This window comes from Typopeltis vanoorti, chromosome 7 (assembly GCF_054136105.1).
Source record: "Typopeltis vanoorti isolate ZY-2024b chromosome 7, IOZ_Tvanoo_1.0, whole genome shotgun sequence".
In the NCBI taxonomy this organism is placed as follows: domain Eukaryota; kingdom Metazoa; phylum Arthropoda; class Arachnida; order Uropygi; family Thelyphonidae; genus Typopeltis; species Typopeltis vanoorti.
Genome location: NC_143555.1, coordinates 63,235,953 through 63,250,978, shown reverse-complemented (window position 1 = coordinate 63,250,978; position 15,026 = coordinate 63,235,953). Strand labels below are relative to the sequence as shown.

General features: G+C 38.8%; 1 protein-coding gene across 1 annotated transcript in view; it reads left to right on the top strand.

Annotated features, from left to right (window-relative positions):
• Positions 1 to 15,026, top strand: part of LOC150104729 (lysosome membrane protein 2-like) — a 431,261-nt gene that overhangs the window by 298,289 nt on the left and 117,946 nt on the right. The window lies entirely within an intron of this gene.

Here is a 15,026-nt window from a genome sequence, read left to right as displayed (position 1 = left end):
TGTTATTAAAGCTTTATAAAAGGAGAATAATATGCCTTATCCCTGCTTGTAAATGTGTTTTTTAGGAATCCAGAGTGACAATTTATTTAAGTCATCCTAGTGCAGATCTTTCCATAATCCTTACTGACTATCGCTTTTCCTGGCTTTGCATCACCAGCAAAAAAAAAAAAAAAAACTGAACCTCTCTCTCTTAAATCATTAAGTGCATATTAAATGGTAGAAATCCAAGTGCTGAGCCTGCAGTATCTACTTTCTCTCAGTTCAACTCCTCCATACACCACTCTTTGATATCCATCATCATCACCATTTGCTCCCCTAAAATTTATAAAACAGAGTTCCATGTCGTATCCTCTCAAAAAATGCCTTTGCATTCAGCAGTATCATCATGTACTGATTTCCTTTAGCCAACTCGTTTGTCACTTTAATATAAAAACTAAGCAAATTACTAAGTCCAGCAGTATTGCATTCCTCTCACCCCATCCTGTCATTTCCCTTTTACAAACTTTTCCAATACCTTAACAATTATTCCTAAGATTTTGGTTGGCCAATAATTTGTCAATTCTGTCTAGGAAGCCACCTTTATGCAGTGTAACTATCTTACCCTTTTTCTAGGTACTTTTCTCTCTATCTACTTTACTCTCTAGGCACTTTTCCAGAATTGATCAAAGGAGGTGCCAATTGCCTTGCACATTTTCATAATAAATGGCTGATATGCCATTTAGTCCCATGACCAGGATCTCATTAGGATTGTGCAATATCCTAAGCAACTCTAATTTGACCTCTATTCTCACATCAGTCAGTATCACATCTGGCCTTATCATTTAGTTTCCTGTTATAATCACCTTTGGCCTTCCTTACCATATAAGTCACTCTTCTTGCCTGTGTCTTGTTCTAGTCAGGGGCAGGATGTTCACATTTTTCTTTATATATATATATATATATATATATATACCCTCCAGAACTTTTTCTTTTTCAGCAATTCTTGTATAATAATATTGTCCCCCGTGTAACTCTCACCTGCTTTATCATCCAGATGCTGGGTTGGATTATGTTGTGGCACTATGCTAAATTGACTTCTCAGTTTATCATAACTACCTGCTTTGTAATTCCATATATTCCCTTTCTTAATAGAAAATTCTGTTTTCAAAAAGTTTTTGCTATCTCCCAAGTCAAGACTGCATGATTGCATTCCTCTATTACAAACTTATTCCTCTATTGCAAATCTCTATTACAACTCGGGTAACTTTCTCTTAACAGATGTATAAATTCCATTTCCTTCCATCACTGTGACCATTCCTCCTAATTGATGTTTCCACAATTGCATCATTATCGCATATTGCACCAGTCATCTATTAAAAAATACATCAGTGATGCAATATCAGAATGTGTTCCTAAAGTTTAATGAATAAATAAGGTTGGAGTGAAATGGATGGACAGACTTATTAAGGAAAGTTTCTTAAGAGAAATAGGATGTGAAAGGAATATCAAGTGCATAAGGATGGCATCATTTCTGAAAATTATTAGGCCAGACTACAAGAGTTACAAGTATTGTACTGCAAGCTATGTGTCAGTATGAAAAGAAAAGAAAAGAAACTAGCTCTGCTTGATAAGGACAAGCCAAATTAAATCTATCATTATGTTGTAAGTAAAAGATAAAATATATGTGAAAGAATAACTCTAATGAATGAGGATGGCAGATACAGTTAAAGATTCTTCAACTGATGAGCATTTGCTTAACTAAAGTCTATCAATCTGGTATCTGCAACATGGAGCTCACTTTACCTCTTAAATGGATGAAGAAACTCATGAATGAGAAAAAGGTACTAGAACAGTTGCATAAACTAAATAAGAATTTGGCAGTGGGTATGATGTGACACCCACTTTTAACATCAGCATGGATGTTAAAAGTGTTCAGCTAAACTAGCTGTGTTTTTGATCTGGTTGCATAATTTGACTCTCAGTACAGGGAAGATTCCAGCAGTAGAATGAATATATAATAATCCCACTGAACAAAGGTGGTTTAAAGATGTATGTGTCTAACTATTGATCTGTTAATATCTTTGGAGTGGTTGTGAAGATTTTGGAAAAGTTGGTAAGAGATTTCATGAAATGGGTTACCAGGGAATCTGTAACTTGTAATGAACAGTATGGGATTACTAAGAGAAGGTCATGTTTGAATAACTTGCTCACAGTTGAAGTGGTAGACAAGAGAATGGATATGCTGTGATACGATACTTTTTGGATGCTGCTAATTTTTGATATGATACAACATGGAAAATTGGAGGATATGGGATTGGATTATAAACTATTAGCCGGGATAAGAGGATGACTAACTGACAGATATCCAAATGTCGTATGTGGTGGATGTAAGTCCATAAGATTTAAAAGAGAGCATCAAAGCACGTTGGACTGCCGAAGAAGAAAACATCATTGCCGCTCATGAGATCGAGTTGACTGCTCAAGGGATAAAGAACATCGATGAGGTTTTATTTAGGGTGTTCTCATTAAGATCTTTGGATGCCATCAAGTGTCACAGACAGAAAGCCAGTTACATAGTCTTAGTTCAAGAATTGGAGCTCATCCACCACAGGTAGCGACAGGTAATATCTCTGTATCTCCTGTCCCTGCCTCTCCATCTTCCAGCCACCATCCTGCTGCTATTGAAGAAGAGGCTTTGATTCTCAGACTGACATCATCTCTAGATGATCCTCCTTTTCCAGAATATAAGCATCAAATTCTTAAATCTCTCATCCAGACTCACCTTCTGGGAATGGATATCACAGATCAGTTAAATGACTACCTCCATGCTGAATTCTTCGAATACTTGATGCCTCATAAACATCAGCCTACGTCTCATTCTACAATGACTTTGTAAAATAGGAAGCAGAGGAAGAGGGCCTATGCAGCTATGCAGGCCCTCTTTCTCTGCTTCAATGTGCCAAGACCATCCTTGATGGTGCTTCCCCTCCACCTCTAGCAGACTTACACGATGATTTTGTTAAATTTTGGAGTACAGTCTTTTATGCTCCACCTCCACACTTCCCTGATGATGACCAACCTATGATATTGAGATCCATTCCTGCCCCTCAAATATACAGCCAGTCTCCATCCAGAAGATCAAAGCAGCGCTTCCATCCAATTTCTCTGCCTCCGGACCTGATGGCTTTCCTGCGGCTAGGCTTCGGAAGGTGCCGTTGAATATTCTTCAAGACTTATTGGACATTCTCCTTTCCAGTAAAGCAATACCACCATACCTACATGCTTCAAGAACTATATTCATTCTGAAGAAAGAAACTTCAAGCTGTGCAACAAACTTTAGACCTATTACCATCACCCCTGTGATACTTAGACTCTATCATAAAATCTTAGTTAAACGACTTCAGCAACATATACATACAGCATCATTATAGACAGAGAGAGCTTTTGTCCTTTCAGACGGCTGTGCCAAGAATATATATCTTCTTTCTTCTCTTCTCTCTGATTCCCGATGGCACCTTAAGCCTCTGTATATGCCATCGCTGGACCTCCAAAAGGCTTTTGATAGCATCTCCCTTCCTGCTCTCCTTCGAGTACTGTCTATTGCTGGATGTCCAGAACCCTTTCTTTCCTATGTTATGGAGCTATACTCGGGTAGCTCCATCACTACAGGGTTCTGTGCAACTTCTATTCCTGCAGTGCGGGGTGTTCGCCAGGGTGATCCTCTATCTCCCCTTTTCTTCTGCATCATAGATGAGTTTCTTCACTCGCTTCCTAATCATATAGGCTACTCTCTAGGCACTTCTTAATGCTATGGCCTTTGCAGATGATCTTATTCTCATAGCCCTCTACTAAGGTAGGCTTGCAGGAACTCCTTGACCGGGCAGTTGACTTTTTCTCTATTTGAGGCCTTTCTATTAATGTAGAGAATCCTGCTCTTTAGCTCTTGTCTCCTCTGGTCGTGACAAGAAGCTTAAAGTCGAGACTATAGCGTTTTCCTTGCATGGGAAGCGTTGCATTCTGTGACCATCCTGGAAGAGTGATATCATGTTCGGTATTATGTTCACCCCAAAGGGAAGGTCTTCTGTCCCTTCTATCCTAGAAGCTGGGATAGCTTCTTTGAGGAAAGCTCCTCTCAATCCCCACTAAAGACCGTTTCCCCTTTCCCACTATCTCCTACCTTGCTTTTACCCAAATTGGTGCTCGGTAGGACATATATCTCGGTACTGTCCTGAATGGACAGGGCTATCCATTCAGCCATGATCTCATGGCTGAATGGATAGCCAACTGCTGTCTGACACCCTACTACATATTTCCATGCGAGGATGAAGGACGGCAGGCTCGGGATTCCATTACTTATATGGCTGATCCCATGCCTGTGGCTGTCCAGAATCGCAGAGTTAGAACTATCTTCTTCTCCTATCTGCAGAGAGGCTTTCTATAGCCCATTAATACAAAAAGACTTTAGGTGTGCTAAAGGCTGGTCCCATTATCAAGGTTCCTTAATTGAGTCAGCACCCACAGAACACAAGAGATAGGCATCTCCGCTGCACTGTTCTGTAAATGGTACTCCTTTAAAAGAGTCATATCTGGTGCCTACCCAGCATGATTGGGTAAGGGATGACACCAGACTCCTCCCTGGGTTTGAGTATATTGACCTCATCAGGATGAGGATCAGTGCCCTGTCCACTCGAGCCCACACAGCTCGATGGGGTAGTGATGACTCAAACTGTAGGGCTGGCTGCCACTACAATGAGACATTGTCTCATATAGCCCAGTGTTGCTTCTGCACCCATGGGGTCCACATGCGGAGGTATGAGGGCGTGGTCTCCATTCTGAACAACCGCTTTAAGAACAAAAGTTGGGAGACCACGGTGGAACAACATTATAGGACCTCTGTGGGTTTGCGTAAGCCAGACTTAGTGATTAAAAGAGATGGTGATGTTTGGGTAGTCGATGCCCAGGTGGTGGGAACAGGGCACCTATCCGCCTATAGCCATAATAATAAGGTAAACTATTATAAGAATAACCAAGATCTAGTTAGTATGACACGGGAGGAGCACGCTGAGGTTTACCAGCACTACCACCACCATCTCTTTACATGGCGAAGTTTCTAACAAGGTTCTAACCTAACCTTCACCAAAAAATATATAGAATACAGTAAAACCATAGCTATCCCATACATTAAAGGGTTTGTCAGAAAAAATTAATAGAATCCTACACCATTATAATCTTAATGCCACTTTTAAACCACCTATAAAATAAAAAAAACATATTGAACTCCTCTAAGGATCCTCCATCGGCTCACTTTGGAGTTTATTGTATCTGTTGCACCTCTAACTTACCTTATATTGAAGTATTCTGATCACCGTGTAAGCATGAAGGAAAAGAAATTTTTCATTTTGTGGAGGGCAGGGAGATATTTTGAGAGGACACATCCATGGAAGTTGTGAATGAATGTAATCAAGAAAGAGATGACTAGATTTCTCTCTCATAGAGTAGTGTGTATTTGGAGGTGATGAGTCAGGTACTGTGAATGAATTCAAAGAAAAGTATAACAGGTGGTATGAGTGATATGTCACCTTCCTCAACGAGTCTCTGATATCTGATGATAATAATAATAATAATAATAATAATAATAATAATTACTTATCATGCATTCATTGTACTAATTTGCCAATGCATGCCATCAATATTCTCCTTTCTACACACTCCCCTATAGCAGCAGAAGCCAACTATATATTTCATCCTGTTGGCCTCTTTCTCACATCAAGATAGCCTTAAATGAATTGCCATTTGCATTCTTATCATATTTTCAGCTTCAATTATTCTGCTATCATTAGCAAAACCCCTCTCTCCATTCTGTTTCCTCTCTACTCTCTGAAAATATCATACTGTCTGTTGCATTCTATGACCAGGGCTCCAGAAATACAATTTAAATTTACTAGCCACAAAAAAATTTGACTCACCCAAGGTTATCAGCCTACTTTACATAAGCATTTTTATAGGTGATGTTTTAAAAAATTAAAAGTTATGATGAAAAAACAAAGTAATACATTTTTTAATTCTCACTGTACATTACATGTTTTTCTTTAATGTGGGTTTAAAATGTACACCATAACACAGTTCATCACAACTCACTTTGTATTTTCTTTCATTTATTGTTCAGAAAGAAGGGGTAATTTATATAAATTATCCATAAACAATAAGTTAATAGGAAAGAAAAATAATGAAATTCACAAAAACAAGAAAGTAAGTAGTGCTTGCTTAAAGCACTGTAAATTAAAGTTGAGGTGCTGTAATAATAATGATAATAATTATAACACATAAGGGCAACTCATTCATTTCATGACTGAAATAAAAACTGGAAGTGTGATGCTTAGTGGAGCATATGTGGTATGAAAAGAATACTATAACACTGCTGTGAGAGAAATGAGGGAGTTTTTGGAACTTGATAGTGATAGTTATGAAATAACTATCACTATAGAAAGTGTAAATTATGTGAAGAAAATAATAAATGTTAATTGCATTTAGAACGAGGTTGAAAATTCATTTGCCCCTTGTCTTTGATAACTCCCTCTGTGGTGAGGGGATGAGTGAATTTCTGGAGCCTTGCTTATGACTTTATCATCTCTGTCAACCAAGTATCACTAATACTTATAACTACTTTTGCTCAAGTTGAAGTAATGCCAAAAACTCCTTTCCCTTATTGTGAATACCTTTGGCATTAGTATGCATAAACTACAATACCCTCTTCATCCTACAACTACTCTTATATCTCATTTGATAGCTCTCCCAGTTACTCACATCTAGGTTTCCTGGACTTGCACTCCCCCCCCCCCCTCTCCAGCACTCTACTTTCTCTGACAGTGCACTTCCTAACTTTCACTGAACAATGGTTTGTCAAATCTTCAAACTTGCTGGCCTGGTTGGCCAAATGGTTAGTGTGTCCACTCTCCAGCCAAAAGGCTGTGGGTTCAAATCTTGCCGTGGGCTTACACGTTTCTGATTGTCTGTGAAAATACTAGTGGTGGTGGATATTAGATGGCATTGGTGTAGTTTGTATCTGATTATTACCATAATTCATCTTGTACTTTTTCCAAAGTACATTCTTTTTTCAGATTTCACGCTTTAGCTCCACAATCATCCTTTTTACACCTACCTTATTCAGCATTTTGGTCTTTGGAATACATTCACACATTAATGCTGTTATGTATTTCATTGTTTATTTCCTTACCGCTCAACTCCTTGTTCTATGTTATAGCTCCAAGCTGTCTCATAAGCTTTTCATAATCACCAGCCTTGTAATTCCACATATATCCTTTCTTCACCAAAGTCTGCATATGACAACACAGGTGATCACTTCATGATCATTTTCATCAAATGGAGGAAAGTGTGAAACCCCTCTCACAATTACATCCTTTGATGAAATAATCAGATCTAGAACTCTTGATCACCACGCCCTCCTTTACATATAGTTATCTCTCAAGTTACCTCCTAATATAGTTATCTCTCAAGAACTTGAGAAATTCATTTTCCTTATTCCCAAATGTTATCTCTTCATACAAATCTACACCACCATAATTAAAATCACTCATAATAAACCCTTCCTTTGTTCACTAATCCAAGTTGTTTATAAATTTCTTCATCCCCACCCTCCACATTCCCAGGCCTATAACAACATCCAACTACATATGTCTTCCTCTCAACCTCCACATTACACCACACTGCCTCATAACCATTGCCATTATTTCCTTCTTTCATGCCTATCTTATGTGGACTTAATTCCCCTGCTATGATCAGCACTCCCCCCCCCCCTCTCTTCTTGCCCTTTCTGTCCTTGTGAAAAATACTGTATCCTTCCATTTCTATTCACATTATGATATTATCTTTATTCAACCATTATTTCACTTATTCCAATGATTTTGGGACAAATAAACTCAATCACTAAAACCATTTCATCCCCCTTATTTCTGACAATTCTGGCATTTGTTAACAAACAGAGTAGTTCATTTTTAGGTCTATTACCAGTCCTATCCAAGTCACCTCTTGGTCGTGATTTCCCGCCACACCTGCAGAATCGCATTTATCACCACTTACCACATATATCTGCTCTGTCTCAACTTCCCCACCCACATCACAATATACTCCATCTTCATACACACATTCACTGCCACTTTCAACATCCACTCTCCCAATGCCATGTCTCTCTGTCCACCCGAGCTCCCCTCTTTCCCTGTTCCTCTTGCATTCCCATTCTCTCTTCATCTCTCCTACTACTGTTTCCACTCCCAAGCAATTCTGTCTCTCCAGTACCACTCTCCTGATTTTTCGCTTCATCTCTTTCTTCTGATCTCTTGCACACATCATACACTGTACTTCCATCCAGCAACACTTTCTCCAGTACACTCACTCCAAAGCCAAAATGCAATCCATCATGCATGTATAATTTCATTCTTCCCTCAAACACATGCTATACATCCACAACTGCACTCCCTTCTCCTCACACAGAAAATGGTATCAGGTACCTCCTGATATGCTAGATCCACCTGGTATCAGGAGGTACCTGGTAAATACCAGGTACCTCCCGGTATTTAGTGTTACAATAAACTACTTGAATTCATCATAAAATATTAATACCAGAATCACATTTAATATTTTTATTTGTAAAATTTTCAGCTAAGTTTCATAGCCATTGTCAATACAGTTATAAGAAATGTAAAAAAGAACAACAATTTAATTGAAAACACATAATATTATGTGCACTATAAGCTGCAGGAGAATAGCTCCATGTGCATTAATAGATATTCAAAATAAATTACAACAAATTAGTTAATTAACTATTTTTAAGTATAAACAAAATTTAATTACAATTAAGGAACACATGAATGGTGAGTATTAGTTGATATAACTTCTCAAAATTGAGAAAGCTTTAGGCAATCGCTTTTGTTCAGGTTCGGGTTGCGAATGTGTGAATATGTGCTTCACAGCTTTTCATATCCTGGATTTACAGAATCCTCTGCTCTTGTGGTTTATGTTATTATGGACAAACTGGTTGATCTGCTGAAATTCATCTTGAAGAACATCAAGAATTCATTTCCCTTGAAGAACCCAACAAATCCAGTTTAGCAAATCATGTTTTATCTACAAAACACAGGATTCAGTGGAACAATACCAAAATGTTACACAAAAGTTACTTTCTTCTGGAAAGACTCTATAAAGAAAGCTGTGAAGCACACATTCATAACCTGAACCTGAACAAAAGCAATGGCCTAAAACTTTCTCAATTTTGGGAAGTTATATTACTAATACTCACTGTTCATGTGTTTCTTAATTGTAATTAAATTTTGTTTATATTTAAAAATAATTAACTAAATTAATTTATTGTAATACGTGAGTCTGGTATTAATATTTTATGATGAATTCTTTTGCTTACATCTTGATTTTTAGATGAATAAACTACTTGGTTTTCTTGCATTTGCAGTTTTCATCTGGAATGAAAATGACCTGACTCTGCATAATGATACACAACTCTTCTTCCACCAGCGCTATACATTATCATTAAGACAATACCAATTTTACAATTAAAATTTAATATAAAACATTCAAACTAGCATGCTGTATATATTTAAAATTTTTTAAAAATGCCCCCACTCAATGTGAAAGGGACAATATACTATCAAGTGTATTACTTCTAAATGGATTTCACAGCCCACTAATAGGTTGAAACCCACAGTTTGATAAACATTGACTTAAGTAATAGGAGATAAACAAGAGGTAATCCCTTGAAGTTGAGTAAGAGTGTGGTTAGCAAGGGCATCTGGATAAGATTTTTGAATGAGTGAGCAGAATAGATTGTCAGCCTGTTGTGAGTGCTTTGTCAGTGAATGTGTTCAAGGAAAAGTATCATGGGTTATTGTGTGTGAATAGCGCTATTATTGGTCTCTCAGCAAAAGTCTTTGGATGCATGGAGTGCCCATGCAGCATGCATATGAAATATGCAATAGTAATAATAACACAAACAGAATATGGTCTCAAAGAAGAGAGGGGAGTTTTGGAGAAGATGAAAAAAATAAAACAGGAAGGGCAGGGAATAATACAGTTTTACTAAAGTCATGAATGATTTTCTTTAACCACCCATCAGGCCTTGACATGTATACATGTCAGAGTTGCCATGGATGCAAAGTACTCATTAAAATGGCAAACCCATTGATACTTGATTGGAAATAATATGGATACAAAGTCTAATATGACTGATATAATTCATCCTCATGGACGTTTTGGTGGTTAAAGCATATGTGGAGCATTAGCACATACACCTGGTTAAAATAGGAAGAAAGCTGAACTTCCTCTGCTTGTTAAAGACTTACAAGATAAGTAAAATATCAATCAGTTATTATATATATATAAAAAATCCTTTAATATAATTTCATGTATCAACATTGTGCCCTTTAGCTTTGGTATAATCGAATAAAAAGAAGACTACTTGAGATACTACCCAGAAGTTCTTGGACAATAAAAAAAAATGTAACGTTAACTTGGTTGCATGTTTATGTTATTTCTTCAAAGTAATTCCCTTATGCATTTATATACTGAGTTCAGTGTTTCTGGCACTGTAGGAATCTTTTGACAATGAATTTTTTCATTTAGTAGTGCCTATAATTCATTCCAGAATCTCTGAAGCATTCTTATATTATTATTACTATTATTCAGGAACTCCATGGAGTCATTAGCCTCATCATGGTGGCCCATGATGAGGCTAATGACATACCATTTCATACCATTTCTTAAACTCATTCACTTCTTTGGAATGCATTGCCTGATAGGGTTGTGAGAGCCCAAACAGGCAATGCATTCCAAGGTCCAGCTATCCTCCATGCAAAAAAGCCCTTCCTCATGGCCTTACCCCCCCCCCCCTTCCATTTGTAACTTCCAAGGATGGTCCCTTGTCCTTGCTCTTCCTTTTGATCTGCTATACAAAAGAATGCTCCAGTGTAAATCCTGCAACTGCATCTCAACAGTTTAAATGTCCCAATCATATCACCTCTGCTTCTGTCAGCCAAACTCTACTGTTTGGATATCTTCAAATTATCCTCATAGTTAACATTGTACAGTCCTGATATCATTTTTATTATCTGCATATTCACCCTCTCCAAGGTTAATTTATCCCTTTTAAATCCCAGCAACCAAATACAGGAACAATAATCCATTTGTGGTCTGAGTAAGGCTTTATACAATAAAACCACAACTCTTCTGTCTTTGTTGGTCAGTGTCCTTCTCAATATTGCAGCAATCCTCTGGGTTACCTTCATCACTTAATATGTCCCTTATACTTCAAGTCTCTACCAATTAACACCTGAAGATCCTTTTCTTCCTTCACTTCTTCTAGTACAATTCTTTCAACAGAGAATGTAGCCTCCCATTAGTGGATCCCAAACTTCACGATCTTACATTTAGTTGCATTAAGCCAATATCCCCATTCATTTGCCCATCTGTCCAGCTTACTAAATCCCCCCCCCCACCCTTAAGAGCTACCACATCAGCACTATTACTAATAACTCTTCCCAGCTTCACATCATCTGCAGACAATTCAGTATCCCCCCTCCCTACAATCCATTAATGATGTCATTGATATAAAGGTTAAACAATATGGGTCCCAGGACTGCTCCCTGAGGGGCTCACTTGTCAACCTTCTTTCTCCTTGATAGTGTTCCCTCATACACAGTGCTTCACTGTCAGAAATCAAATCTCTAATCCAGTTCACCAACCTGATATCCAAACTCATATGCCATAACTTATTTATCAGCTTATCTTTTGACGTCCTCAAAGCTTTTGTGAAATCCAAAAATTGGCAGCATATGCTGTTCCCTCATCAACTGCTCTAGTTACCTTATTAAGAAAGGCAATTAGTTTACTAAAATAAGAGCGCCACTTAACAAATCCTTGCAGACCCTCACAGATAACATTACCCTTATCTATCCAATGTTGTATACAATTTCCCAATAAGTTCTCCAAAATTCTAACCACTACAGCAGAAATACAAACTGGCCTATAGTTTGACACTTTCCTTCTACAATGGTACAATCTTTTCCCTCCTTCCACTCCTTGGGCACTTTCCTATACCTAAATCAACAGAGCTGTTAGTTCCTAGTACATTCTCTCAAAATGCATTGTGAAATCTCATCCAGTCCAATTGTCTTATTGACATTCAGAGAACTTAGTATTTATAACACATTCTCCTCTTGCACTTCTAAACCTTGAACTCTCCCCATCTCTCTAGAAATAAAACTCTCTTTTCCAGGATGAAATACCCCAATAAAGTGATCGTTAAATAACTCCATTGTCTTCTACATCAGTCACTCCACTCTCATTTTTGTTTAACAAATGCTATTCTTCCACATCATTTCTTCTCCTAATGGCTATATAATGAAAGAATTCCTTCAGATTCTCCTTTTCATTTTGGGGCCTAATCTTCTTCTTCTTCTTCTTCTTCTTCTGCAGCTTCTCCCACTTAAGTGGGGTCACTGTTAATGATGAATCTCCTCCACATCCTCCTGTCTTGGGCTGTCACCACATCCAAGTTCTTCATCCTCAAGTTCTCTTCTACCAGCTCCCTCCATCTCTTCTTTGGCTGCCCACGCTTCCTCCTTCCTTGCACATCCATCTGCATGACCCTTCTTCCCACATATTCCCTCCTCATCACATGACGAAACCATCTCAACCCTGCCTCCTGTATCTTCGCTCTTAAGTTTGTAACTTTCACTGTTCCCCCTCACATAGTCATTTCTCAGATGATCCTTTCTGGTCACATCGCACATCCACCTAAGCATTCTCATCTCTGCTACTTCCATCCTGCTGATGTTATTTTTCCTCAGGGCCACAGTTTCTATAGCATATGTCATAGTTGGCCTCACTACTGGCCTATAGATTTTAAATTTCAGATTGATCGGCACCCACTTATTGCATAACACTCCAGCCATCTCCCTCTAGTTCCTCCAACCCGCTTGTATCCTGCATCCCACTTCCTTCTCAGCTCCTCCATCTTCTTCCACTGTTGAACCTAAGTATCTAAAGTCCCTCACCTTCCTGATGACATTTCCTTCCAGCTCCAGATCTGTCTCCTGGCCACTGCCCACTGTGCAACACACATATACTCTGTCTTACTTCTGCTCAGTCTCATACCTCTCTCTTCCAGTACTTTTCTCCATCTTTCCAGTTTAGTTCCCACTTCTTCTCTTGAATCTGCACACAGCAAGATGTCATCTGCATACAACATTGTCCACGGTGCATCTTCTCTCACCTCCTCTGTCACCACCTCTATCACAATGTTAAACAGAAACGGACTTAATGCTGACCCTTGATGCAAGCCAACTGTTACTTGAAAACTTTCTGTCTGTCCCAGATAGGTCCAAACACTTGTCTTCACATTTCTGTACATTTCCCGCACCAACCTGACATATTTCTCTGGAACCTTCTTCTCCTTCAGACACCTCCAGACTTCTTGCCTTGGCACTATCGTATGTTTTCTCCAGATCAATAAATGCTAGATGTAGCTCCCATTGTTTCTCTCAAAACTTTTCCATCATCTGCCGTAACCCAAAGATAGCATCTGTTGTTGATCTACCAGGCATGAAGCCAAATTGTTCCTTTGCAACCTCCACCTCCTTCCTCAATCTTCCATCAAGAACCCTTTCTAGGATTTTCATTGTGTGGGACATCAACTTTATTCCTCTGTAATTTTTACAGTCTTGTGCATCCCCTTTACCCTTGCAGATGGGGACAAGAGTACTCTCCCTCCATTCTTCGGGTATATTTTCCTGTTGGCAAACTTTCATGAGCAGGTCCCACAGCAGGTCAATTCCCTCTTCCCCCCAGTTCCTTCCATGCCTCCACTGGAATCCTGTCGGGGGCCCACCGATTTTCTATTCCTCATCCTCTTCATGGCCTCCGTCACTTCCACTCTACTGATGTTCTGCACCATCCCCTCAGAAGGCTGCCCATTTTCTCTGTGAGTTCTTGCATTTTCCTCATTCAAAAGTCCCTCAACGTATATTCTCCATCTGTTTCTTATGTCCACATCCCTCCACAATACTCTTCCTTCAGCATCTTTGATCTGCCGCACATGTAAGATATCCTTTGCTGCTTTATTTCTACATTTCGCTAGTTGGTAAATTTTTCTCTGTCCTTCCTTTGTTTCTAATTGATCATACAGATCTTGATATGCTATGGCCTTCACCTGTGCCACAACTCGCTTGGCTTTTTGCTTTCTCTCTCTGTACACCTCTCTATCCTCTTCCACTCTTGACTCATCCCACTTCTGCTTTGCCTTCCTCTTAGCTGTCACTGCCACTTGTACATTATTATTCCACCACCAACCCTCTTTCTGCTCTCTAATCTTTCCAGATGTCTCACCAAGCACCTCAATTGCACAGCTCAGGATTACTTTTGAATTACGTTTCCACCAATCTTGTACAATCTCTTCTTTTAAGCAAAACCAGTAATTGTCTTCATCCCATGGCTTCCAGAGGTTCTTATCTTTGATCTTATTTTAAAGTGTGCACACAGCAGTCGTTCTCAACAAAGCAAAACCTCCAAAATCCAACACATCCAGTAGTGAATACAAGGCACTACAAGAATTGAAAAGAAACAAAAAAATAGTGATCACCAAAGCGGATAAGGGAAACGCCACTGTGATACTTAATCTTAAAGATTACACAGGTAAGCTCAAGGCTTTATTATTAGATCGTTCCACTTACCTCCCCATTGATTACAATCTCGCCAACTCACAAATTAGAAAACTCCATAGGCTCCTTAAGAAGGTCACTTCTTGGCCTGTGGAGATTACCAACAGACTAAAACCCTATAACTCTAGACCCCCCCGCATATATGGGCTCCCAAAAATACACAAAGAAAATGTGCCATTACGTCCCATAGTGGATGGCATTGATTCCCCCACTTACAAACTAGCCAAGCATTTAGCCAAAGCGCTCTCACACTATACTGGCAATACACCATCACACATAAAAAACTCAGCCCACTTCAAAGCCAGT